Below are 21,936 nucleotides of genomic sequence, written 5' to 3' on the forward strand. Positions count from 1 at the left end.
ATGTACGTGTGTGTGTATATGTACGTGTGTGTGTGTATATGTACGTGTGTGTGTATATGTACGTGTGTGTGTATATGTACGTGTGTATATGTACGTGTGTATGTATATGTACGTGTGTATGTATATGTACGTGTGTGTATGTATATGTACGTGTGTGTGTATGTATATGTACGTGTGTGTATGTATATGTACTTGTGTGTATGTATATGTACGTGTGTGTGTGTATGTACGTGTGTGTGTGTGTATATGTACGTGTGTGTGTGTGTGTGTGTGTGTATATGTACATGTGTGTGTGTGTATATGTACGTGTGTGTGTGCGTGTGTGTGTATATGTACGTGTGTGTGTATATGTACGTGTGTGTGTGTGTGTGTGTGTGTATATGTACGTGTGTGTGTGTATATATGTACGTGTGTGTATATGTACGTGTGTGTGTGTGTGTATATGTACGTGTGTGTGTGTGTGTGTGTATATGTACGTGTGCGTGTGTGTGTATATGTACGTGTGTGTGTGTGTATATGTACGTGTGCGTGTGTGTGTATATGTACGTGTGCGTGTGTGTGTATATGTACGTGTGTGTGTGTATATGTACGTGTGTGTGTATATGTACGTGTGTGTGTGTGTATATGTACGTGTGTGTGTGTGTATATGTACGTGTGTGTATGTGTATATGTACGTGTGTGTGTGTGTATATGTACGTGTGTGTGTGTGTGTGTGTGTGTATATGTACGTGTGTGTGTGTATATGTACGTGTGTGTGTGTATATGTACGTGTGTGTGTGTATATGTACGTGTGTGTGTGTGTGTGTATATGTACGTGTGTGTGTGTGTGTGTGTGTGTATATACGTGTGTGTGTGTGTATATGTACGTGTGTGTGTGTATAAGTACGTGTGTGTGTGTATATGTACGTGTGTGTGTGTGTGTATATGTACGTGTGTGTGTGTGTGTATATGTACGTGTGTGTGTGTGTGTATATGTACGTGTGTGTGTGTGTGTGTACGTGTGTGTGCATATGTACGTGTGTGTGTGTGTGTATATGTACGTGTGTGTGTATATGTACGTGTGTGTATGTGTATGTATATGTATGTGTGTGTGTATATATGTACGTGTGTGTGTGTGTATATGTACGTGTGTTTATGTACGCGTGTGTGTCTATGTGTGTATATGTACGCGTGTGTGTATATGTACGTGTGTGTGTGTATATATGTACGTGTGTGTGTGTGTGTGTATATGTATGTGTGTGTATGTGTGTACGTGTGTGTGTATATATGTACGTGTGTGTGTATATGTACGTGTGTGTGTGTGTGTATATGTACGTGTGTGTGTGTATATATGTACGTGTGTGTGTGTGTGTATATATGTACGTGTGTGTGTGTGTATATATGTACGTGTGTGTGTGTATATGTACGTGTGTGTGTGTGTGTATATGTACGTGTGTGTGTGTATATGTACGTGTGTGTGTGTGTGTGTGTATATGTACGTGTGTGTGTGTATATGTACGTGTGTGTGTGTGTGTATATGTACGTGTGTGTGTGTGTGTATATGTACGTGTGTGTGTGTGTGTGTATATGTACGTGTGTGTGTGTGTGTGTGTGTGTGTGTGTGTCTATATGTACGTGTGTGTGTGTGTGTGTGTGTGTGTATATGTACGTGTGTGTGTGTGTGTGTGTGTGTGTGTGTATATGTACGTGTGTGTGTGTGTGTGTGTGTGTGTATATGTACGTGTGTGTGTGTGTGTGTGTGTATATGTACGTGTGTGTGTGTATATGTACGTGTGTGTGTGTGTGTGTGTGTGTGTGTATGTACGTGTGTGTGTGTATATATGTACGTGTGTGTGTGTGTATGTACGTGTGTGTGTGTATGTACGTGTGTGTGTGTATATGTACGTGTGTGTGTATATGTATGCGTGTGTGTGTATATGTACGTGTGTGTGTGTATATGTACGTGTGTGTGTATATGTACATGTGTGTGTGTGTATATGTACGTGTGTATATGTACGTGTGTGTATATGTACGTGTGTGTGTGTGTATATGTACGTGTGTGTGTGTGTGTATATGTACGTGTGTGTGTGTGTGTGTGTGTATATGTACGTGTGTGTGTGTGTGTATATGTACGTGTGTGTGTGTGTGTGTGTATATGTACGTGTGTGTGTGTATATGTACGTGTGTGTGTGTATATGTACGTGTGTGTGTATATGTACGTGTGTGTGTGTGTATATGTACGTGTGTGTGTGTGTATGTACGTGTGTATATGTACGTGTGTGTATATGTACGTGTGTGTGTGTATATGTACGTGTGTGTGTGTGTATATGTGCGTGTATATGTGCGTGTGTATATGTGCGTGTGTGTGTGTGTATATGTGCGTGTGTGTGTGTGTGTGTATGTGTACGTGTGTGTGTATGTATATGTACGTGTGTGTGTGTGTGTATGTACGTGTGTGTGTGTACGTGTACGTGTGTGTGTATATGTACGTGTGTGTGTGTGTGTATATGTACGTGTGTATATGTACGTGTGTGTGTGTATATGTACGTGTGTGTGTATATGTACGTGTGTGTGTGTGTGTGTGTATATGTACGTGTGTATATGTACGTGTGTGTATATGTACGTGTGTGTGTGTATATGTACGTGTGTGTGTGTATATGTGCGTGTATATGTGCGTGTGTATATGTGCGTGTGTGTGTGTATATGTGCGTGTGTGTGTGTGCGTGTGTGTATGTGTACGTGTGTGTGTATGTATATGTACGTGTGTGTGTGTGTATATGTACGTGTGTGTGTGTACGTGTACGTGTGCGTGTGCGTGTGTGTGTGTGTGTTGGTTGGTGTTGTAATCAACCACCACCTAAACCGAAGGGTGTATTGATGCGGGGGGGTGGAGGACACGAGCACAGTCACAAGATTGGTAAATGAAAACCAGCATTAGCTGTGTTTTATTTTTAGAAAACAGGGAAAAAAGGTTCACGTCTGGCAACATCCAAAAACATATGACGTTCAAAAAGAAAAAATGAAGAACAAAACCAGCACCCGCCCTGCGTGGTTAGGAAGGCAGTCCTTAAATCAGTTTTCTCCAAAAACAATAAGTCAGGGTTACTTTACCACTGGATCTTTCTCAGCCGGTCCAGGGATCACATCAGGCTCTCAGAACTAAACAATATTCCACCCAGGTTCAACAGCAGACCGCTCTGTGGCAGCTGCAAGCTGGGCCCCAACAGCAGCCTTGTCCAGGCTTTCTCCTCAGGTACTGGCCCTCTCCTCTGGCACTGGCCCTGAAGGGGCGCACTAGTTTGCCTTTTGAACTCCTGAGCTAATGGGTAGATTTGCCTCAGGTGTGTTGGAGGTGGGTGTGGCCTTCACCTGAATTGGAGTGAGAGGGGGACTTTGTCTCCATCTGGTGGCCACATACCGTCCATCCACCACAAACCGCCCCCATAGCTCACAGTATGTATATGTACATGTGTGTGTGTGTGTGTATGTATATGTGCGTGTGTGTGTGTGTGTATGTATATGTACGTGTGTGTGTATGTATGTGTACGTGTGTGTGTGTGTGTGTATGTGTACGTGTGTGTGTGTGTGTGTATGTATGTGTACGTGTGTGTGTGTGTATGTATGTGTACGTGTGTGTGTGTGTATGTATGTGTACGTGTGTGTGTGTGTATGTATATGCACGTGTGTGTGTGTGTATGTATATGTACGTGTGTGTATGTATATGTACGTGTGTGTGTATGTATATGTACGTGTGTGTGTATGTATATGTACGTGTGTGTGTATGTATATGTACGTGTGTGTGTATGTATATGTACGTGTGTGTGTATGTATATGTACGTGTGTGTGTGTATGTATATGTGTGTGTGTGTGTATGTATATGTACGTGTGTGTATATGTATATGTACGTGTGTGTGTATGTATATGTACGTGTGTGTATGTATATGTACGTGTGTGTATGTATATGTACGTGTGTGTATGTATATGTACGTGTGTATGTATATGTACGTGTGTGTGTATGTATATGTACGTGTGTGTGTATGTATATGTACGTGTGTGTATGTATATGTACGTGTGTGTATATGTACGTGTGTGTGTATGTATATGTACGTGTGTGTATGTATGTATATGTACGTGTGTGTATGTATATGTACGTATGTGTGTATGTATATGTACGTATGTGTGTATGTATATGTACGTATGTGTGTATGTATATGTACGTGTGTGTATGTATATGTACGTGTGTGTGTATGTATATGTACGTGTGTGTATGTATATGTACGTGTGTGTGTATGTATATGTACGTGTGTGTATGTATGTATATGTACGTGTGTGTATGTATGTATATGTACATGTGTGTGTATGTATATGTACGTGTGTGTGTATGTATATGTAAGTGTGTGTATGTATATGTACGTGTGTGTGTATGTATATGTATGTGTGAGTGTGTCTGTATGTATATGTACGTGTGTGTGTGTATATGTACGTGTGTATATGTACGTGTGTGTGTATGTACGTGTGTGTATGTACGTGTGTGTATGTACGTGTGTGTGTATGTATATGTACGTGTGTGTGTATAGATGTACGTGTGTGTGTATGTATGTATATGTACACGTGTGTGTATATGTACGCATGTATGTGTATGTATATGTACGTGTATGTATATGTACGTGTGTATATACGTGTATGTACGTGTGTATATACGTGTATGTGTGTGTGTGTATATATACATGTGTGTGTATATATGTATGTATCTGTGTATATACGTGAGTATGCATACGCGCATGCGCACGTATAGACGTGTGTGTGCGCACGTGTGTTTATAAAGATGTGTGTACGTGTGTGTGTGCATGTATGTGTGTGCACGTGTTTACACATGTGCGTGCATGTACATGTAGGCGCGTGTGTGTACGTGCGTGCATGTACACATGTGCATGTGTGTACGCATGTATGTAGACACGCGTGCACGTGTGTGTGTACACGTGTGTATCTGCATGTATATGCACGCGCGAGTGTACATGTATATGTATGTGTACATGTGCATGTATGTGTACGCATGCATGTGCATGTATGTGTACGCATGTGTGTATGCATGTATATGTATACATGTGTGAACACGTGTGTACATGTGTGAACACGTGTATATATATACATGTGTGTGTACACGTGTATGTATACATGTGTGCACACGTGTATGCATACACGCGTGCGTGTGCGCGCGTATGCGTACGTGCGCGCACACGAATATGCGTGCGCGCGTGCATACACGCGCGTGTGTATACGTGCGTGGGTACTCGCGTGTATGTATATGCGCGCGCGCGCACACGTATAGACATGTGTGTGCGTGCGCGCATGTTTATTAACGTGTGTGTGCACGCGCATGTATATGTACGAGCGTGTGTACGTGTGTAAGCACACGCGAGTGTGCGTGCTCGAGCATGTGCGCACGTGTGTTTACATGTGTGCGCAGGTGTGTTTACACGTGTGCGCGCACGTGTGTGTGTGCGCACTTGTGCATGTGTACACGTGTGCGTGTGCACGTGTGCATGTGTACACGTGTGTGTGTACCCGCATGTGTGTGTAGACACGTGTATGTAGACATGTGCGTGTGCAAGTGTGCGCGCGCACGAGTGCGTATGTGTGCATGTGTATGTATACACATGTGTATGCGTGTATGTATATGCGTGTGCACATGTGTACTCGTGTGTGTGTGTGTACGTGTATCTGCGTGTATGTGTATGCGCGCGTGTACGAGTGTGTGTATATGTGTACGTGTGCATTTGCATGTATATGTGTTCGTGTGCGTGCGTGTATATGCATACGCGTGTGTACGCATGTATATGTATACAGGCGTGTGTTTATGTGTGTATATATGTACGCGGGTGTGTGTACACTTATGTGTGTATGCATGTGTGTGTACGCTTGTGTGTGCGTGTGTGTAAACATGTATATGCATATGCGTGTGTGTGTACACGCGTGTGTATGTGTACGTGTGCAAATGCATGTGTGTACACTTGTGTGCATGTGTGTGTACACCTGTATTTATACATGCATGTGTACATGTGTATTTATACATGCATGTGTACATGTTTATGTATACATGTGTGTGAACCAGCGTGTACATGTGTATGTATACACGTGTGTGTAAATGTATGTATACATGTGTGTGTATGTATACGTGTGTATGTGTATGTATACGTGTGTGTATGTGTATGTATGTGTGCATGTGTATGTATATGTGTGCACATGCATGTATACACGTGTGTACACGTGTATGTGCATATGTATGTATACATGCATGTGTACTCGTGTGTGTGCACACATGGGTGTATGCATGTGTGTGCGTGTACACGTATGTATGCACACGTGTGTGTATGTGTATGTATACACGTGTGTATACATATGTATACACGTGTGTGTGTGTATATATTATACATGTGTGTGTGTGTATATGTATACACGTGTGTGTATATGTATACACGTGTGTGTGTGTGTATATGTATACACGTGTGTGTGTGTGTATATGTATACACGTGTGTGTGTATACGTATACACGTGTGTGTGTGTGTGTATATACGTATACACGTGTGTGTGTGTGTGTACACGTGTGTGTGTGTATATGTATACACGTGTGTGTGTATATGTATACACGTGTGTGTGTGTATATGTATACACGTGTGTGTGTATACGTATACACGTGTGTGTGTGTGTGTGTATACGTATACACGTGTGTGTGTGTGTGTATGTATACACGTGTGTGTGTGTATATATGTATACAATCAGATCCATGATACAAGTTCAAAGCGGGTGCAAGAACAGAGACACCTGGGGTGCTTGTGCACAAATCTTTGAAGGTGGCAGGACAGGTTAACAAAGCAGTTAATAAAGCATATGGGACCCTGGACTTTATAAATATAGGCATAGAGTACAAAAGCCAGGAAGTTATGCTTAACATATATAGAATACTCATTCGGCCCCAGCTGGAGTATTGTGTCCAATTCTGGGCACCACACTTTGGGAAGGACGTGAAGGCTTCGGAGAGGGTACAGAAGAGATTTGTGAGAATGGTTCCAGGGATGAGGGAAGCCAATTATGTCGATAGACTAAAGAAGCTGGGGTTATTCTCCTTGCAGCAGAGAAGGCTAAGAGGAGATTTGATCGAGGTGTTTAAAATCATGAAGGATTTAGATAGACGTAAATAAAGAGAAACTGTTTCCAATGGCTGAAGGGTCGATAACGAGAGAGCACAGATTTAAGGTGATTGGCAAAAGAACCAGAGGCGACATGAGGAAATACTATTTTACGCAACAAGCGGCTAGGATTTGGAATATCACTGCCTGAAAGGGTGGTGGATACAGATTCAAAAATAGCCTTCAAAAGGGAATTGGATAAATACTTGAAGGAGAAAAAATTGCAGTGATATGGGAAAAGAGCAGGGCAGTGGGACTGGAACTAACTGGATTGCTCTTCGAAAGAGCTGGCGCCGATTCGATGGGCTGAATGGCCTCCTTCTATGACACACCTGGAGGCCTCATCAAACAGATCACTGGACTCCTCAAGCAACAATTTCACTGCCTGGATAGGTCTAATGGCTTCCTAAAATACAGCCCATGAAGATTGTCCTGTACGATAGTGGTTTGCTGTATTCTACAAAACCTTGCTTGACAATGGGGACAATACATGGAGCCACCATTGGACAAAGACCTTCAGCATAATGAGGGAGACAACCTGATGAGATAGAGAATGGCGAGGAAGTGGGAGGCTCCAACACCTGCCTGCAGCCAGAGCTCTTCAGCAGAAGCCCATTGAAGAGCACTTAATTAAAAAAAAAATCCTTGATCTCCTCCATTAACAGTCATCCTAGTCCTTCCATCCTTGAATACATAAGAATTAGGAACAGGAGTACGCCATACGGTCCTTCGAGCCTGCTCCGCCATTCAATAAGATCATTGCCCGATCCCCATATCCCTTGATTCCCCTAGAGTCCAAAAATCTATCTCAGCCTTGAATATACACAATGACTCAGCATCCACAGCCCTTTGGGTTAGAGAATTACAAAGATTCACAACCCTCTGAGTAAAGAAATTCCTCCTCATCTCAGTCTTAAATGGCCGACCCCTTATACTGAGACTACTGTCCAGCCAGGGGAAACAACCTCTCGACGTTTACCCTGTCAATCTCCCTCAAAATCTTATATGTTTCGATGAGATCACTTCTCATTCTGTTAAACTCCAGAGAGTATAGGCCCAATCTACTCAATCTCTCCTCATAGGACAATCCTCTCATCCCTGGGATCAATCTATTGAAACTTCGTTAAGAACATAAGAAATAAGAGCAGGAGTAGGCCATATTGCCCCTCGAGCCTGCTCCACCATTCAATAAGATCATGGCTGATCATCGACCTCAACTCCACTTTCCCGCCCAATCTCCATATCCCTTGATTCCCCTAGAGTCCAAAAATCTATCTCAGCCTTAAATATACTCAAAGACTCAGCATTCACAGCCCTCTGGGGCAGAGAATTCCAAAGATTCACAACCCTCTGAGTGAAGAAATTCCTCCTCATCTCAGTCTTAAATGGCCTACCCCTTATCTTGAGACTATGTCCTCTAGTTCTAGACACTCCAGCCATGGGAAACAACCTCTCAGCATCTACCCTGTCAATCCCCTTCAGAATCCTGTATGTTTCAATGAGATCACCTCTCATTCTTCTAAACTCCAGAGAGTATAGGCCCATTCTACACAATCTCTCATCATAGGACAGCCCTCTCATCCCAGGAATCAATCTAGTGAACCTTCGCTGTACCGCCTCCAAGGCAACTATATCCTTCCTTAGAAAAGGAGACCAAAACTGTGCAAAGTACTCCAGGTGTGGTCTCAGTCTTTAAATGTTTGCCACTAAATTGCATGCACTCAAAAGACCAATATTAATATTCATGTCAACTAACATTGCAGGTTCAACAGCTACTACAGAAACACAGATTTTGAAAATGTTTATTATTTTACTTACTTATACACATTGGGCCAGAAATTAGGATCGGGTGCTTGCCGCGCGTGCAAGCCCCCGATGTGCACTCACCCGGCGCGCCGACATCTGAAGCCTGGGCCTGCTTGGAATTCCTGTCACTGGCCCGGTTCAGATGTCGGCGCGATGTGCTTACCTGATCCAGCGGCATAGTTAGTGCGATGTGCCGGCTGGGATCAGGTGAGCACTGTGCAGCCAATCAGGGGAGGGGAAACTTCATTCATGAGTTTGATAGTAAGAACTGTCAAACTCAAAGTACAGGCGCCCAAAAGACTAGTTTAACTTTAAATAAAATTTTAAAAAACATCCCAATAATTAAATAAATTATAAATAACTTTAAAAAAAACTATTTTAAACAATTAATAAAAGTTTTGAAAAAAATAATTTTTTAAGAAATCGGGTCTAAAAATAAACTTACCTTACTGTAAAGTCCTTAAAAACAATGAAGCTGTGGAAAAAATGTAATAATTTTAAATAATAGACCACTTACCTTCAAGAATCCACTCCTTACGCCTCCTTTTTATATGTGTAAAAAGTTCAGGCCCTTGCACACAGGCAAACCTATCAAAAAGAAGGAAGTTCAACGCGTGCACACAGAGTCCTGCGCGCATGTGTTGGACCTCTGAAACCCTTGGAGGAAATGCCGGTTTCCCGCGCATGCGCTGTGCATGCTGAAATCCAGCACTTCCAACGGGCCCACGCGTGAGTACCCCGTCCGTACTCACGTGTTGGGACCGGAATTACTGGCCCATTAATTATCACTCTATTATGAATCCATAATGCCTGTTAAAAGTTCTCTTTTATCTACTCCAGTGTTTCTACAAGGTGCTTCCCTAGTGGCTTCAGTATAGGAGGTAGAAGGCTGCTGTGGGTCAATTAAGGGCTCTTGAGATACTTGTGGTCAGCGACCTCTAAGAGTTCGGACCTGAGAGTGCCTGACTGCAGACTGCAGCAACTCAGTAGCTGTTGATGCAGTCTGGCCCAGCTGGCTTTCTGGCACCAGGATGGGCGTTGGTTGAGGGGGTGGTAAAGGTCCAGACATGCTGTCATTCCGATTGCAAGACTGCCCTTGCAGCTGCAGAGAAATGTGAAGGGGAATCTTACCTTTGCAGTCCTGATGAGGTGGTTACATTTCTTCCTGCACTGCAGCCAGGTCCTTGCAACTATGTTTACTGGTATTGACCTGCTTAGCTAACTCTCTCCATTGTTGCTGGTTAATTTGATGGAACACCCATTGCTCAATTGGGAGTCTCTGCAGCCGCAGGGCCCGAGTCATCTGAAGGACCTAGAACAAGAGCAGAGGGCAAGGGTTTGCACGTATTAGGAAGGATAAGCAATAACAGATGAGCAGTAGTACAATATAGCACCAGGTTGTCATACTGATTGTGTGAAAAAGAGAGTTATAGAGGGAGAAATTCGCTATCGCCCCATTTGGGGCGCAATTATCGGCCGGGCGCAAAGATTAGCGCCTGGCGCTAATTATCGCCTCCGACTGCAAGCTTGGCTTTTATCGCCCCTGGAGGTGATTGGAGCACTAAATCAGATGTTTCACACCTGTCTTAAGGCACAAAGGCCAAGGAGCGAGGCGCTAACTCACAGCGCTGGCGAAGCTCATGTGATGTCAGTCAGCAATGGAACACAGACACACTGGCGCCAGCCAGTTCTTAAAGGGGAGGTCTGATGAATGGTCATCGACCTGAAACGTTGACTCTGTTTCTCTCTTCACAGATGCTGCTTGACCTGCTGAGTTTCTCCAGCATTTTCTGTTTTTATCTTAAAGGGGAGGGTTTATCTTGGTCTCCATCCACATCCTGCTCATTGCAGCCTTGAGTCTCAGCCTGGAGAGGCCTGTACATCAAATCTGCTGGAAAGAACAATGGAGAGACCCAGGGAAAGAGCTCAGAGTGCAGCCCCCACAGTCTCTTCTAAATAGATACAAGGAAGGGCAAATCAAAATGAACCTGCAAAGTGCTGCTCAGTACCCAAAACTCCTTCACACTGTGTAGAATCTCTCCAGAAGTCTCTCTCTCTCTCTCTCAGAATGCATGGAGCAAAAATGTCACCAACAAAAAAAGGCAGGAAGCGGTCGCCTTTAAATAGCGCTCCTCCAGTCCCTTCCCGACTGCAAAACGCTCCCCTCAACCTGTCGTTGCTAGCAGCAGGCGCTAAGGCAGGGGGCGCCACTCAATTTCCAGTCCGGGGCGCTACCGGGGCGTTGCGCACTCGACTGACATCACGATCTGCCGGCGCAGGAGATCGTGGCGGTAGTGCTTAGCGCCGCCACAAAATGTCCGGTCAATTTCGCGAGAGCCGCAGATATCGCCGCGCCCAGGCGCTACTTGGTTTGCGCCCCACTTAGCACCCTCTTAAGGTGCTAACGGGTGGCGCTACCAACTGAATTTTTCCCCCATAGTATCTTACCGCACAGAAAGAGGCCACTCGGCCCATCGTGCCTGTGCCGGCTCTTTGAAAGAACTATCCAATTAGTCCCACTCCCCTGCTCTGTCCCCATAGCCCTGTAATTTTTTCCCCTTCAAATATTTATCCAATTTCCTTTTGAAAGTTATGATTGAATCTGCTTCCACCAGCCTTTTAGGCAGTACATTCCAGATCATCATCATTTGCTGCATAAAAACATTTCTCCTCATCTCCCCTCTGGTTCTTTGCCCAATCACCTTAAATCTGTGTCCTCTGGTTACCGACCTTCCTGCCAGTGGAAACAATACCTCCTTAATTACATCTATCAAAACCCCATATAATTTTTAACACCTCTATTAAATCTCCCCTTAACCTTCTCTACTCTAAGGAGAACAATCCTAGCTTCTCTAGTCTCTTTTCTAGTTAAGTGGAAAGAGAAAAGGAAAGGATAATGCAGAAACGCCCTGCTGTGCAGGGCATCCAGCCTTTCCATCTCCAATATTGTGTGTCTTCTCTCTGCAAATATTGTCGATGGCTGTGAAGGGGTTAAAATGAACCCTCTCAGAATAACAACTTTCTTTTATGAAAAAGACTTTCTCATGTGAAAAAGACTTTTGTGCTACTTTCGCTAGTTTTGCACAAAGGACAGTGTGTAGAGAAACTTTGCAAAACAGAGATAAGACGCAGCTGTGGGACAAGACAGCGATAAGGAATATGCTGCTTTAGCTAAAAATTGTAGACACAGCAGAATATAGGGGTCATGGGAATTTGACCTGTGACCAAAGGCATAGTAACATGTAACTAACCTTTACTAATACTGAAAAGAATCCATGTGATCAGGTGATTATTGTAATACAATGTGATCAGGTGATTATTGTAATACAATATGATCAGGTGATTGTATTACAATAATGTGATTGGATGAAAATAGAATAACAAGCTGTACCAACCAAGAGAGAACGAGAAGGTGCTCACACAGACCGCGGGGTCTGAGACGCTTCTCCCAGAGCTCTGATAATAAACTGCATCTTTTTACTTTTACACGGTTTAGATGTGAATTTATTTTCACCACAACAGCTGGCTCCGTCATTAGTGTCAAAATTCGCAGTGTAATGGGGCCTTCTCCTGTTCTTGAAGTCTCCCTTCAGTTCTCTTGCAAGAAAAATGGCAGTAGGTTAGTGTGTGTCCTGTTGAAGTGTTTTAAAGATGTGTGAAGCAGCTTAGCCTAATGTGCATGTTGGTGGGAGAAAGAGGCAACAAGTGTGGCCAAGAGCAGGATATAGCTGTGAGGGCAGTAGCAGGTGTCGAGTGTATGACTGCAAGTGGAAGGAGGTGTAGCAATGTGTCCCCTTGTGATTGGAAGAGAGGCATGGGAAGCAGGGAAAGGAAGGATTAATACTGCTGGGGCTAAAGTAAGGTGGTGCAGGGTGGTACAGAGAGTAAGCAAGATATGAAGGGAGAGTCTTGCCTTGGCAGTCCTGGTGAGGTTGTTAAATTTCTTCCTGCACTGCAGCCAGGTCCTTGAAACTATGCTTACTGGCATTGACCTGCTCAGCCACCTCTTTCTATTGCTGCTAGGTGCATTGCCGGGAGACCCATTGCTCATTGTTAGGAAAGAGTGCCTCCTTCTTGTTCTGTGAACACCTCCACAGCTGTGTCGCGGAATCGGGGGGATTCTGGATGATGTCATGCTGCCTATTCTCCACTGACCACCTTTGAAAACTGCACCTCCCCTTTACGGGTTGCATGTCTACTTTTATGGGCGTCAGCCGTGGCTCCGTTGAGAGAGTGCTGCACTGTTGGAGGTGCTGTCTTTTGGATGAGATGTTAAACCGAGACCTCGTCTGCCCTCTCAGGTGGACATAAAAGACCCCAGGGGACTATTTCAAAGAAGAGCAGGGGAGTTCTCCCTGGCCAATATTTATCCCTCAACCAACATCACTAAAACACATTATCTGGTCATCATCACATTGCCGTTTGTGGGATCTTGCTGTATGCAAATTGGCTGCTGTGTTTCCTACATTACAACAGTGACTACATTTCAAAAGTTCTTAATTGGCTATAAAGTGCTTTGGGATGTCCTGAGGTCATGAAAGGCACTATATAAATGCAAGTTCTTTCTTTATGTGGCAACCACCCCACAGGATTCCCCACCCTTCCAATCAGCAAGTTGCCTATAAAGAGCACCATTAGCGCTGGCAAACTCGCCTGCTGTGTTCAACTGAGGAATGACCACAAACATTGCTCGAGCCTCCCACCGACATCATCATGGGTGGGCGGAACGGGTGGTCTGTTTGCTGCCTACCCAATGCATGAAAATCTACATCAATAGTGCGGTGTCGAAAGAAATATTTCCTCTTGTAGGAAAGACTGCAATGTTGTTGCCTCATTAAAAGCTTAATGCAGCTGCATCTCTTCATGAATAGTAAAATAAACTGCTATCAAAGGAGTGCTGCCTTCATTGAAAAATATTTTTCCTGGCTAATGTAAATCAAAATGCATTATTGTGCTAGTGGTATTTGTGATTAAAATGGCACATGTTCCTTCTCCTTCCACAAACAAAGGTTTCCCAAATCCCTTTTTCATGAAGAGGTTGCTGTTTTGAATCTATAACAGATCCATCTTATCTTTACAAGTATAACAAGGTATTTGATAGTTAGATGTTATTTAAAATCATTGCTGTGATTTAGACCTATCTTCTGGTTGTTTATATCTATTATGCAACTTGCATAATTCAGTGCTGTAGATGTAAATTTTGTTTTTCCCTTTTTTTAATTACTGCAACAAACTATTAACACAAAAAGATCATTTGCTATTTGAGAGATCTTGCTATGTTCAAATTGACTGAGAAGCACTTTGGGATGTTCTGATGGTCTGAAAGACACTATATTAAACAAAGTTCTTTCTTTCTTGCTTGTCTTCACCAAAACCCAGATGAGGAAAAGAAAAAACAAGTAAGACTTCACAACCTCGGGACGCCCCAAAGCACATTGCACCCAATGAAGTCCTTTTGAAGTGTAGTCACTGTTGTAATGTAGGAAACACGGCAGCCAATTTGTGCACAACAAGGTCCCACAAACAGCAATGTGATAAATAACCAGATATTCTGTTTAATGATGTTGGTTGAGGGATAAATGTTGGCCAGGACACTTAATAGTCCCATGGGATCTTCTTCGTCCACCTGAGAGGGCAGACTGGGCCTCAGTTTAATGTCTCATTTGAAAGATGGCACCTCTGACAGTGCAGCACTCCCTCAGTACTACACTGGAGTGTCAGCCTAGATTTTGTGGTCATGTCTCTGGAGTTGGTCTTGAACCCACAACCTTCTGACTCAGAGGTGAGAGTGCTACCAACTAAGCCACGGGTGACACAGGAGGTGGTCCAATGGTGGTCCAATGGTGGTGTAGTGGTGGTAATTTCCAGGCTAATACCTGGAGATGGCACAGTGCATCTTGATTGGCATTGAAACTGCCTTACAACTTCTAGAACAAGTCTGATGCCTCAGGTCAGGTCAGTAGCCTTGCAGTGTTAGGTGCCTATGATGTGCATGGCAAGGTAATATGGGCAACATACACACTAGATACTCCAGTGTTCGTTGAGATTTGGAGTGCCACTGCACATGCATGATGCATCATGAATGTGACTGGACATGCTCAGTAGGGCTCTGAGTTTCAGAGTAAACTTTGTGCATGCAGGATGTGTAACTGGGCCAGTGAGAGCAAGGCATTGTTATTTAATGTACTCACATATGAGAGCTAGGTAATCATGACAATGTGGCGGTACCACTGGTTGTCCCTTACATTGAGACACATAATTCCCTTTAACTTACCTAACTGTATGTACTTAACTTACTTATGTATGTATAACTTACCTGTTGGGGCCGTTGCCCCTTTAACTTACCTGTTGGGCTGTTGCCCCTTTAAGAGGCGACCTAACACGCTGACGTCACGCATCACGTGACGCACGCGCGCCGGCCGCCGGCCCGACTCGGTCTTCCAAGACGGCCGCCGGCACAGCCCGGCCTACCGCTACTTCGGCCGCATCAGCCAGCCGACGGGAGTGACGGGAGCGACGCGATCTTCTGCCCCCGCGGCAAGCACCGGCACAGCCCGGCCTCGCGACCTCGGCCTCAACGGCCAGCCTCCGTACCGGGAGATGCGCCGACGCAACGACGCGGTCACGTGACGCCCCAAGCACGGGCAAACGCGACGACGCGATCACGTGACGCCCAAAGCGCGGGAACACACAGCAGAGCGTGATGACGTCATCACGCTCCCCACAGGACTGCGAACTCAGTCCTCGTGGAGTCCCCGCTGGGACAAGACCTACACCACGGTGCTCCTACAGTCAGCCATCTTACCTGCTATCTTACCTGCTGTAATTAGCCTGTTCCTGTAAATAAACAACTTATTTATAGTTCGTCGAAGTCAAACTCTCTTATTTAGTGGCGATCTACACGAACCGCTACATTGGTGACCCCACGACGTGAGTACGGGAGCTCATCAATTCCAACACTACAATTGGTGAACCCGTATCCGTGAACGATTTTCACGGTAGCAACGCGCGCCTGAACCTCGTCTTCACTCAAGACGACCAACGCACAACCGACGAACAACCACGGAACAGCAACCGCCTAACACCGATTCCACCAAAAGCGACCCCGTCTTTGCGTACGTATTCGCAATGGAAGCGCAGCTTGGAGGTGAGCCCGTTTTTCACGAACGATGTCACAGAGGTAGAGCACGACCAACGGCAACCATCATCCACCAGTGCTACAATTGGTGGGTTTGTGAACGTCTTTCACAAACGAAGCACGCTATGGAAGCATCAGCCATTCTGCTGTCGCTACCGCAATCCAGGGAGCCACGGTCTCCCTCGTGCTTTATGTAGGTAGAAGCCCTGTTCGCCAAGAACATCGATGCGGCACAGACCACGCACGTGCTCACGGTCTCCGTATTCGACTCTTCTACCGCCACACGGATCGTCCGCCTCTACATCCAAAGCAACAGCAAGTATACATCTCTCCAAGCGCGGGGTACAGCATGTTCGGGCCCACAAGATCGGAGCGCGCCCCGCGGGGATACCACGAGGACTCACCCCCGCAAAACACGAGGACGCACTCCTCGCGCACAAGGACCCATCCCTCGCGAACCACGAGAACCCATCCCTTATGAACACCGATGACTCCTTCTCCGCCGACGACGCACCAGCCCTTCAGCTTGCTGGTTGTGTTAGCTACTACACGATTCGGCTTGAACAAAAGCGTGCCGCCCTCCTGGCTGTTTTCTCCTAAATCTACAACTGTTACAAGTGTTGCCGCCCTCCAGGCAGAGTTAACCCCTCCTGAAAGCAACAACAACCTGGACCGTTGCCGCCCTTTCTCCAGTTTTCCCTTTAACAAACGCAAACGTCTACTGAAGTTGCACACATCGAGGACGGGTCCAACGGGCATCCTGCGGCCGCGATCAGCCACATGAAAGTTGCTAGCCTCACCGATCACTGATCAACGCAGCAACTCTTCACCCTCCGTTGTGTTCATGTCATAGCACTATGGCACGCACCGTTCCGTGCGTTCCAGCCTCCCGAAGGTTTCGCTCACCAGCCAACGGAGACATCGCCCGCGTCCGCCCAACCTGCCCGTCACTCTGACAAGGCCTGCTGTTTCGCACAACTCCACGGTCCTTCACCTGACGGATACGTTTTATTCGCCACGACGCGCGTAAGGATCCGCTCACGAGCAGCATCTTCATGCCTCGCCTACCAAGTCGAGACAGCACGACCACCAGCTCGTCAGACCATCTCATCCTTGGACTTTCGTTAAAGCGAATTCTGGGGGGGCCTATGTGGCGGTACCACTGGTTGTCCCTTACATTGAGACACATAATTCCCTTTAACTTACCTAACTGTATGTACTTAACTTACTTATGTATGTATAACTTACCTGTTGGGGCCGTTGCCCCTTTAACTTACCTGTTGGGCTGTTGCTCCTTTAAGAGGCGACCTAACGCGCTGACGTCACGCATCACGTGACGCACGCGCGCCGGCCGCCGGCCCGACTCAGTCTTCCAAGACGGCCGCCGGCACAGCCCGGCCTACCGCGACTTCGGCCGCATTGGCCAGCCGACGGGAGCGACGCGATCTTCCGCCCCCGCGGCAAGCACCGGCACAGCCCGGCCTCGCGACCTCAGCCTCAACGGCCAGCCTCCGTACCGGGAGACGCGCTGATGCAACGACGCGGTCACGTGACGCCCCAAGCGCGGGCAAACGTGATGGCGCGATCACGTGACGCCCAAAGCGCGGGAACACAGCAGAGCGTGATGACGTCATCACGCTCCCCACAGGACTGCGAACTCAGTCCTCGTGGAGTCCCCACTGGGACAAGACCTACACCACGGTGCTCCTACAGTCAGCCATGTTACCTGCTATCTTACCTGCTGTAATTAGCCTGTTCCTGTAAATAAACAACTTATTTATAGTTCGTTGAAGTCAAACTCTCTTATTTAGTGGCGATCTACACGAACCGCTACAACACTATTAATCAATTTAAAAAATAGTACATTCTACTGTAATTTACTTTAACCACAGTTTTGCAGGTTTTTCCCCCAACAATATATTGCAGCAGCCATTTCATTATCAGTCACTCCTGTGTACACTTCTGTTTTGAGGTGTTTACATTGGAAAAATTCCACCCTCAACGTGCACATACCTACATATACACATACAGGCACACACATACATATACACATAATATTCATACACACACACATACGCATACAGACACACATACTTTTTTCTCTGACCCACTTTAAGACTTTGTAGCAATGTACTAATTTTGGTGATTTCCCTTTAGGGCATTAGTTGGTTTGGTTTCATTTATATCATTGACCTGAAATTGGAAAGTAGGTTTCATGAGGAACAAAGTTGTAGCGAGCTGTAAATTTATGACGCATTATTTGAGCAATCTGAATTATTCAGTGGCTCCGGTATGTAAAACTAATTCATACTAGAAGTTTAATTGGACTGTCACTAGGGAGATTCAACTTTAATTGCATTCATAATACTCTAAAACCCTAGTTAACCAGCTTGGATTGATTCCTCCAACAACAAAACCAACTTTCTTTACTTCAGTCGCTGGCTTTATATTTGTTTTGAAATCCATGTGGAAAGAAGTCTATGACCTTTGGGAGTGGGCTGGTGAATGGAGATGGTCATTAGGAGGTACTGCCTGCCTGTTTTGATATTCTCGGATAGAAGAGACTATAGGGGAGTGTGACTAATTGGATAGCTCTTTCAAAGAGCCGGCACAGGCATGATGGGCCGAATAGCCTCTGTCTGCGCTGTGCCATTCTATGACTCTAAGTTAAAAATCCGATGGCATAATTCAAAGAAGAAGTGTCCCGGCCAAAATTCCTCTCTCAACCAAAAACACTTTAACTGTCATTCATCTCATGTCATTCATCTCATTTGCTGTGTGTGAGATCTTGCTGTTTGTAACTTAGCTGCTGCATTTGCCCACATAACTGTGCTTGCACTACAAAAAAAGATTCATTGGATGTGAAGCACTTTGGCACTTCCTGAGGATGTGATAAGGCCCTATATAAATGCAAGTTATTTCTTTCTATCCTATGTTCCTAATGAAATTGGGACATATGGGGGTGAGAGGGGGCTGGTATTTGTTCTTGGGATGTGGGACACACTGGTAAGGCCACTTTTATTACCCACCCCTAGTTAACCCTGAGAAGGTGGTGGTGGGCCTTCTCCTTGAACTCTTGCAATACCTGTCGGGTGCTCCCACGATGGTGTTAAGTAGGGAATTCCAGGGTATTGACCTAGCGATGATGGAGGAATGGTGGTGTTATGTGTCCCAAGTCAGAATGTTGTGTTAGTTGAAGGGGAACTTGAGGGTGATAGTGTTCTCACAACACTGCTGGTCTTGTCCTTCTCAGTGGCAGAGGCCAAAGGGCAGAGAGCAGTTGCCGTAGTAACCTTGATGAGTTGCTGCATTCTGTAGATCGTACATACTGCAGCCACAGTGTGGCGATTGAGTCCAGTGGCAATGCTAACATAAGGGTGACATGGGTCACCATGGCATCCTGGAGCTTGTTTGATGTAACAAGTGGGGTGCCGCAAGGATCAGTGCTTGGGCCTCAGCTATTTACAATCTATATTAATGGCCCAGAAATTCGGGACTCCACGGGTGAGTACGCACGGGGTACTCACCCGTAGGCCCAATGCAAGTGCCGGTTTCGTGCATGCACTGCGCATGCGCGGGAAACCGGAACTTCCGTTCCCTTGAAAGAAGGGGTTCAGAGGTGGAACGCGTGCGCCGGAGAGGCAGCGCGTGCGCATTTAACTTACCTTTTTTTCCCAGATTTTTCCGGGAGGGTAAGTCTCCAGGAGTTACACATATAAAAAGCAGGCGCAAGGCCTGCTTTTAACAAGGTAAGTGGTGAATTAATTAAAATTAAAACATTTTTTCCACAGGTTTATTATTTTTAAATACTTTAAAGAAAGGTAAGTTTATTTTTAGCCCCGTTAGAAAATGTAATTAATTTTTTCAAAAATTTAAGTTATTGTTTAAAATAGTTATTTTATATAATTTATAGTTATTTTAAAAATGTGATTTAAAAAAAAAATTTATTTCAAGTTTTAGTGATGTTTTGGGGCTTATAGTATTTATGGTTTTGACAGCTCTTCCTGTCAATTTTATGAATGGGCATTTCCCTGCTACCATTGGCTCTCCATGGCCCACGTGATCCCAGGGGACGCATCGAACTAACTGCGCCCCTGGGATATGCAAGCACTGCACACCGGCAGTTGGAGCAGGCCCAGGATCAGATTCCCACGCGGGTCCACAGCTCAACGGCCGGCGCGCTAGGTAAGTGCAGGTCGGAGGCTTGCACCCGCGGGAAGCCCCCGACCCGAATTTCTGGGCCGCTAGGTGGGAGTGTAAGCTGTGAGGAGGACACAAAGGGCCTGCAAAGGGATATAGACAGGTTAAGTGAGTGGGCAATAAGGTGGCAGATGGAGTATAATGTGAGGAAATGTGAGGTTATTCACTTTGGTAGGAAGAATAGAAAAACAGAATATTTTTTAAATGGTGAGAAACTATTAAATGCTGATGTTCAGAGAGATTTAGGTGTCATCATACAGGAAACACAGAGAGTTAACATGCAGGTACAGCAAGCAATTAGGAAGGCAAATGGCATGTTGGCCTTTATTGTAAGGGGATTGGGGTACAAGAGTAAGGAAATCTTACTACAATTGCACAGGGCTTTGGTGAGACCACATCTAGAGTACTGTGCACAGTTTTGGTCTCCTTATCTGAGAAAGGACATACATGCCTCAGAGGCGGTACAACGAAGGTTCACTAGATTGATCCCTGGGATGAGAGGGTTGTCCTATGAGGAGAGATTGAGTAGATTGGGCCTATATTCTCCGGAGTTTAGAAGAATGGGAGGTGATCTCATTGAAACATATAAGATTCTGAGGGGTTTGACAGGGTAGATGCTGTGAGATTGTTTCCCCCAGCTGGAGAGTCTAGAACTAGGGGGCTTAGTCTCAGGATAAGGGGTTGGCCATTTAAGACTGAGATGAGGATGAATTTCTTCACTCAGGGTTGTGAATCTTTGGAATTCTCTACCCCAAAGGGCTGTGCAGTCATTGAGCTTATTCAAGAGTGAGATAGATAGATTTTTGGACTCTAGGGAAATCAAGGAATATGGTGATTGGGCGGGAAAGTGGAGTTGAGGTCGAAGATTAGACATGATCTTATTGAATGGCAGAGCAGGCTCAAAGGGCCGTATGGCCTACTCCTGCTCCTAATTCTTATGTTCTTACGTTCTTATGATTGATTTTGGGAGTCGGGGAGTAGTTTCCAGTGCTTTTCCTGAAGTTGGCCCTCGTTAGTTTTCTCTGTTTTTCCCTCTGAAGCCATCAGCATTAATAGTGGTTGGGAAGGGTGGTGCACGAGGTTACACCTTTACTGGTCCCTTTTTTAGGCATCCGAGGCACCCACCTGATTGAGACGAGAGCCTCATTAATGTATGCAAATCTGGGTCCTATGATGTCATTAGTAGCCCAATGTCATTTTAATCCCTGCTGTGGCTGCCCTGCTCCGGGAAACCTGATCTGCAGATAGAAGAGCTCCTCTTGCACGTGCTCCTCCTGGAACCCACAAGGAAAATCTGGGCCTTTGTTGTCCTGGGGCCCTGGCTTGCGAGACTCTGCCAAAGTCTCCCCCCCGCACCCCGCCCCGCCTGCCTCACTCCCCGTGACTTAGCTGAGCGCCTCCGGGCCACCCACTCCTCATCTGCCACCTGCCACCTGCCACCAGCTGCCTCTTTCGGCCCATTTAGGGTATGCAGCTGGCTGGCGTAGTGTAAATCAGACCCGGGAGTTAAAATAACCCTGGCCTCAAGTTGATTATGTCAGAAAAGTGGGGAGGGGTTGTTTGGCGTTGGCCCCACACCTCGCCTGCTTGAAACGCACTCGCAGCTAAAATCCCCCTCCCCTCCCT

At 45.6% G+C, this 21,936-nt stretch overlaps 1 protein-coding gene across 1 annotated transcript in view; it reads left to right on the forward strand.

Annotated features, from left to right (window-relative positions):
- The window catches only part of stmnd1 (stathmin domain containing 1), a 43,140-nt gene that overhangs the window by 14,015 nt on the left and 7,189 nt on the right, over window positions 1–21,936 (forward strand). The gene's annotated exons all lie outside the window — the stretch shown is intronic.

Source organism: Somniosus microcephalus, chromosome 5 (genome assembly GCF_052327205.1).
Source record: "Somniosus microcephalus isolate GS21.2 chromosome 5, FLI_Smic_1.0, whole genome shotgun sequence".
Lineage (NCBI taxonomy): Eukaryota > Metazoa > Chordata > Chondrichthyes > Squaliformes > Somniosidae > Somniosus > Somniosus microcephalus.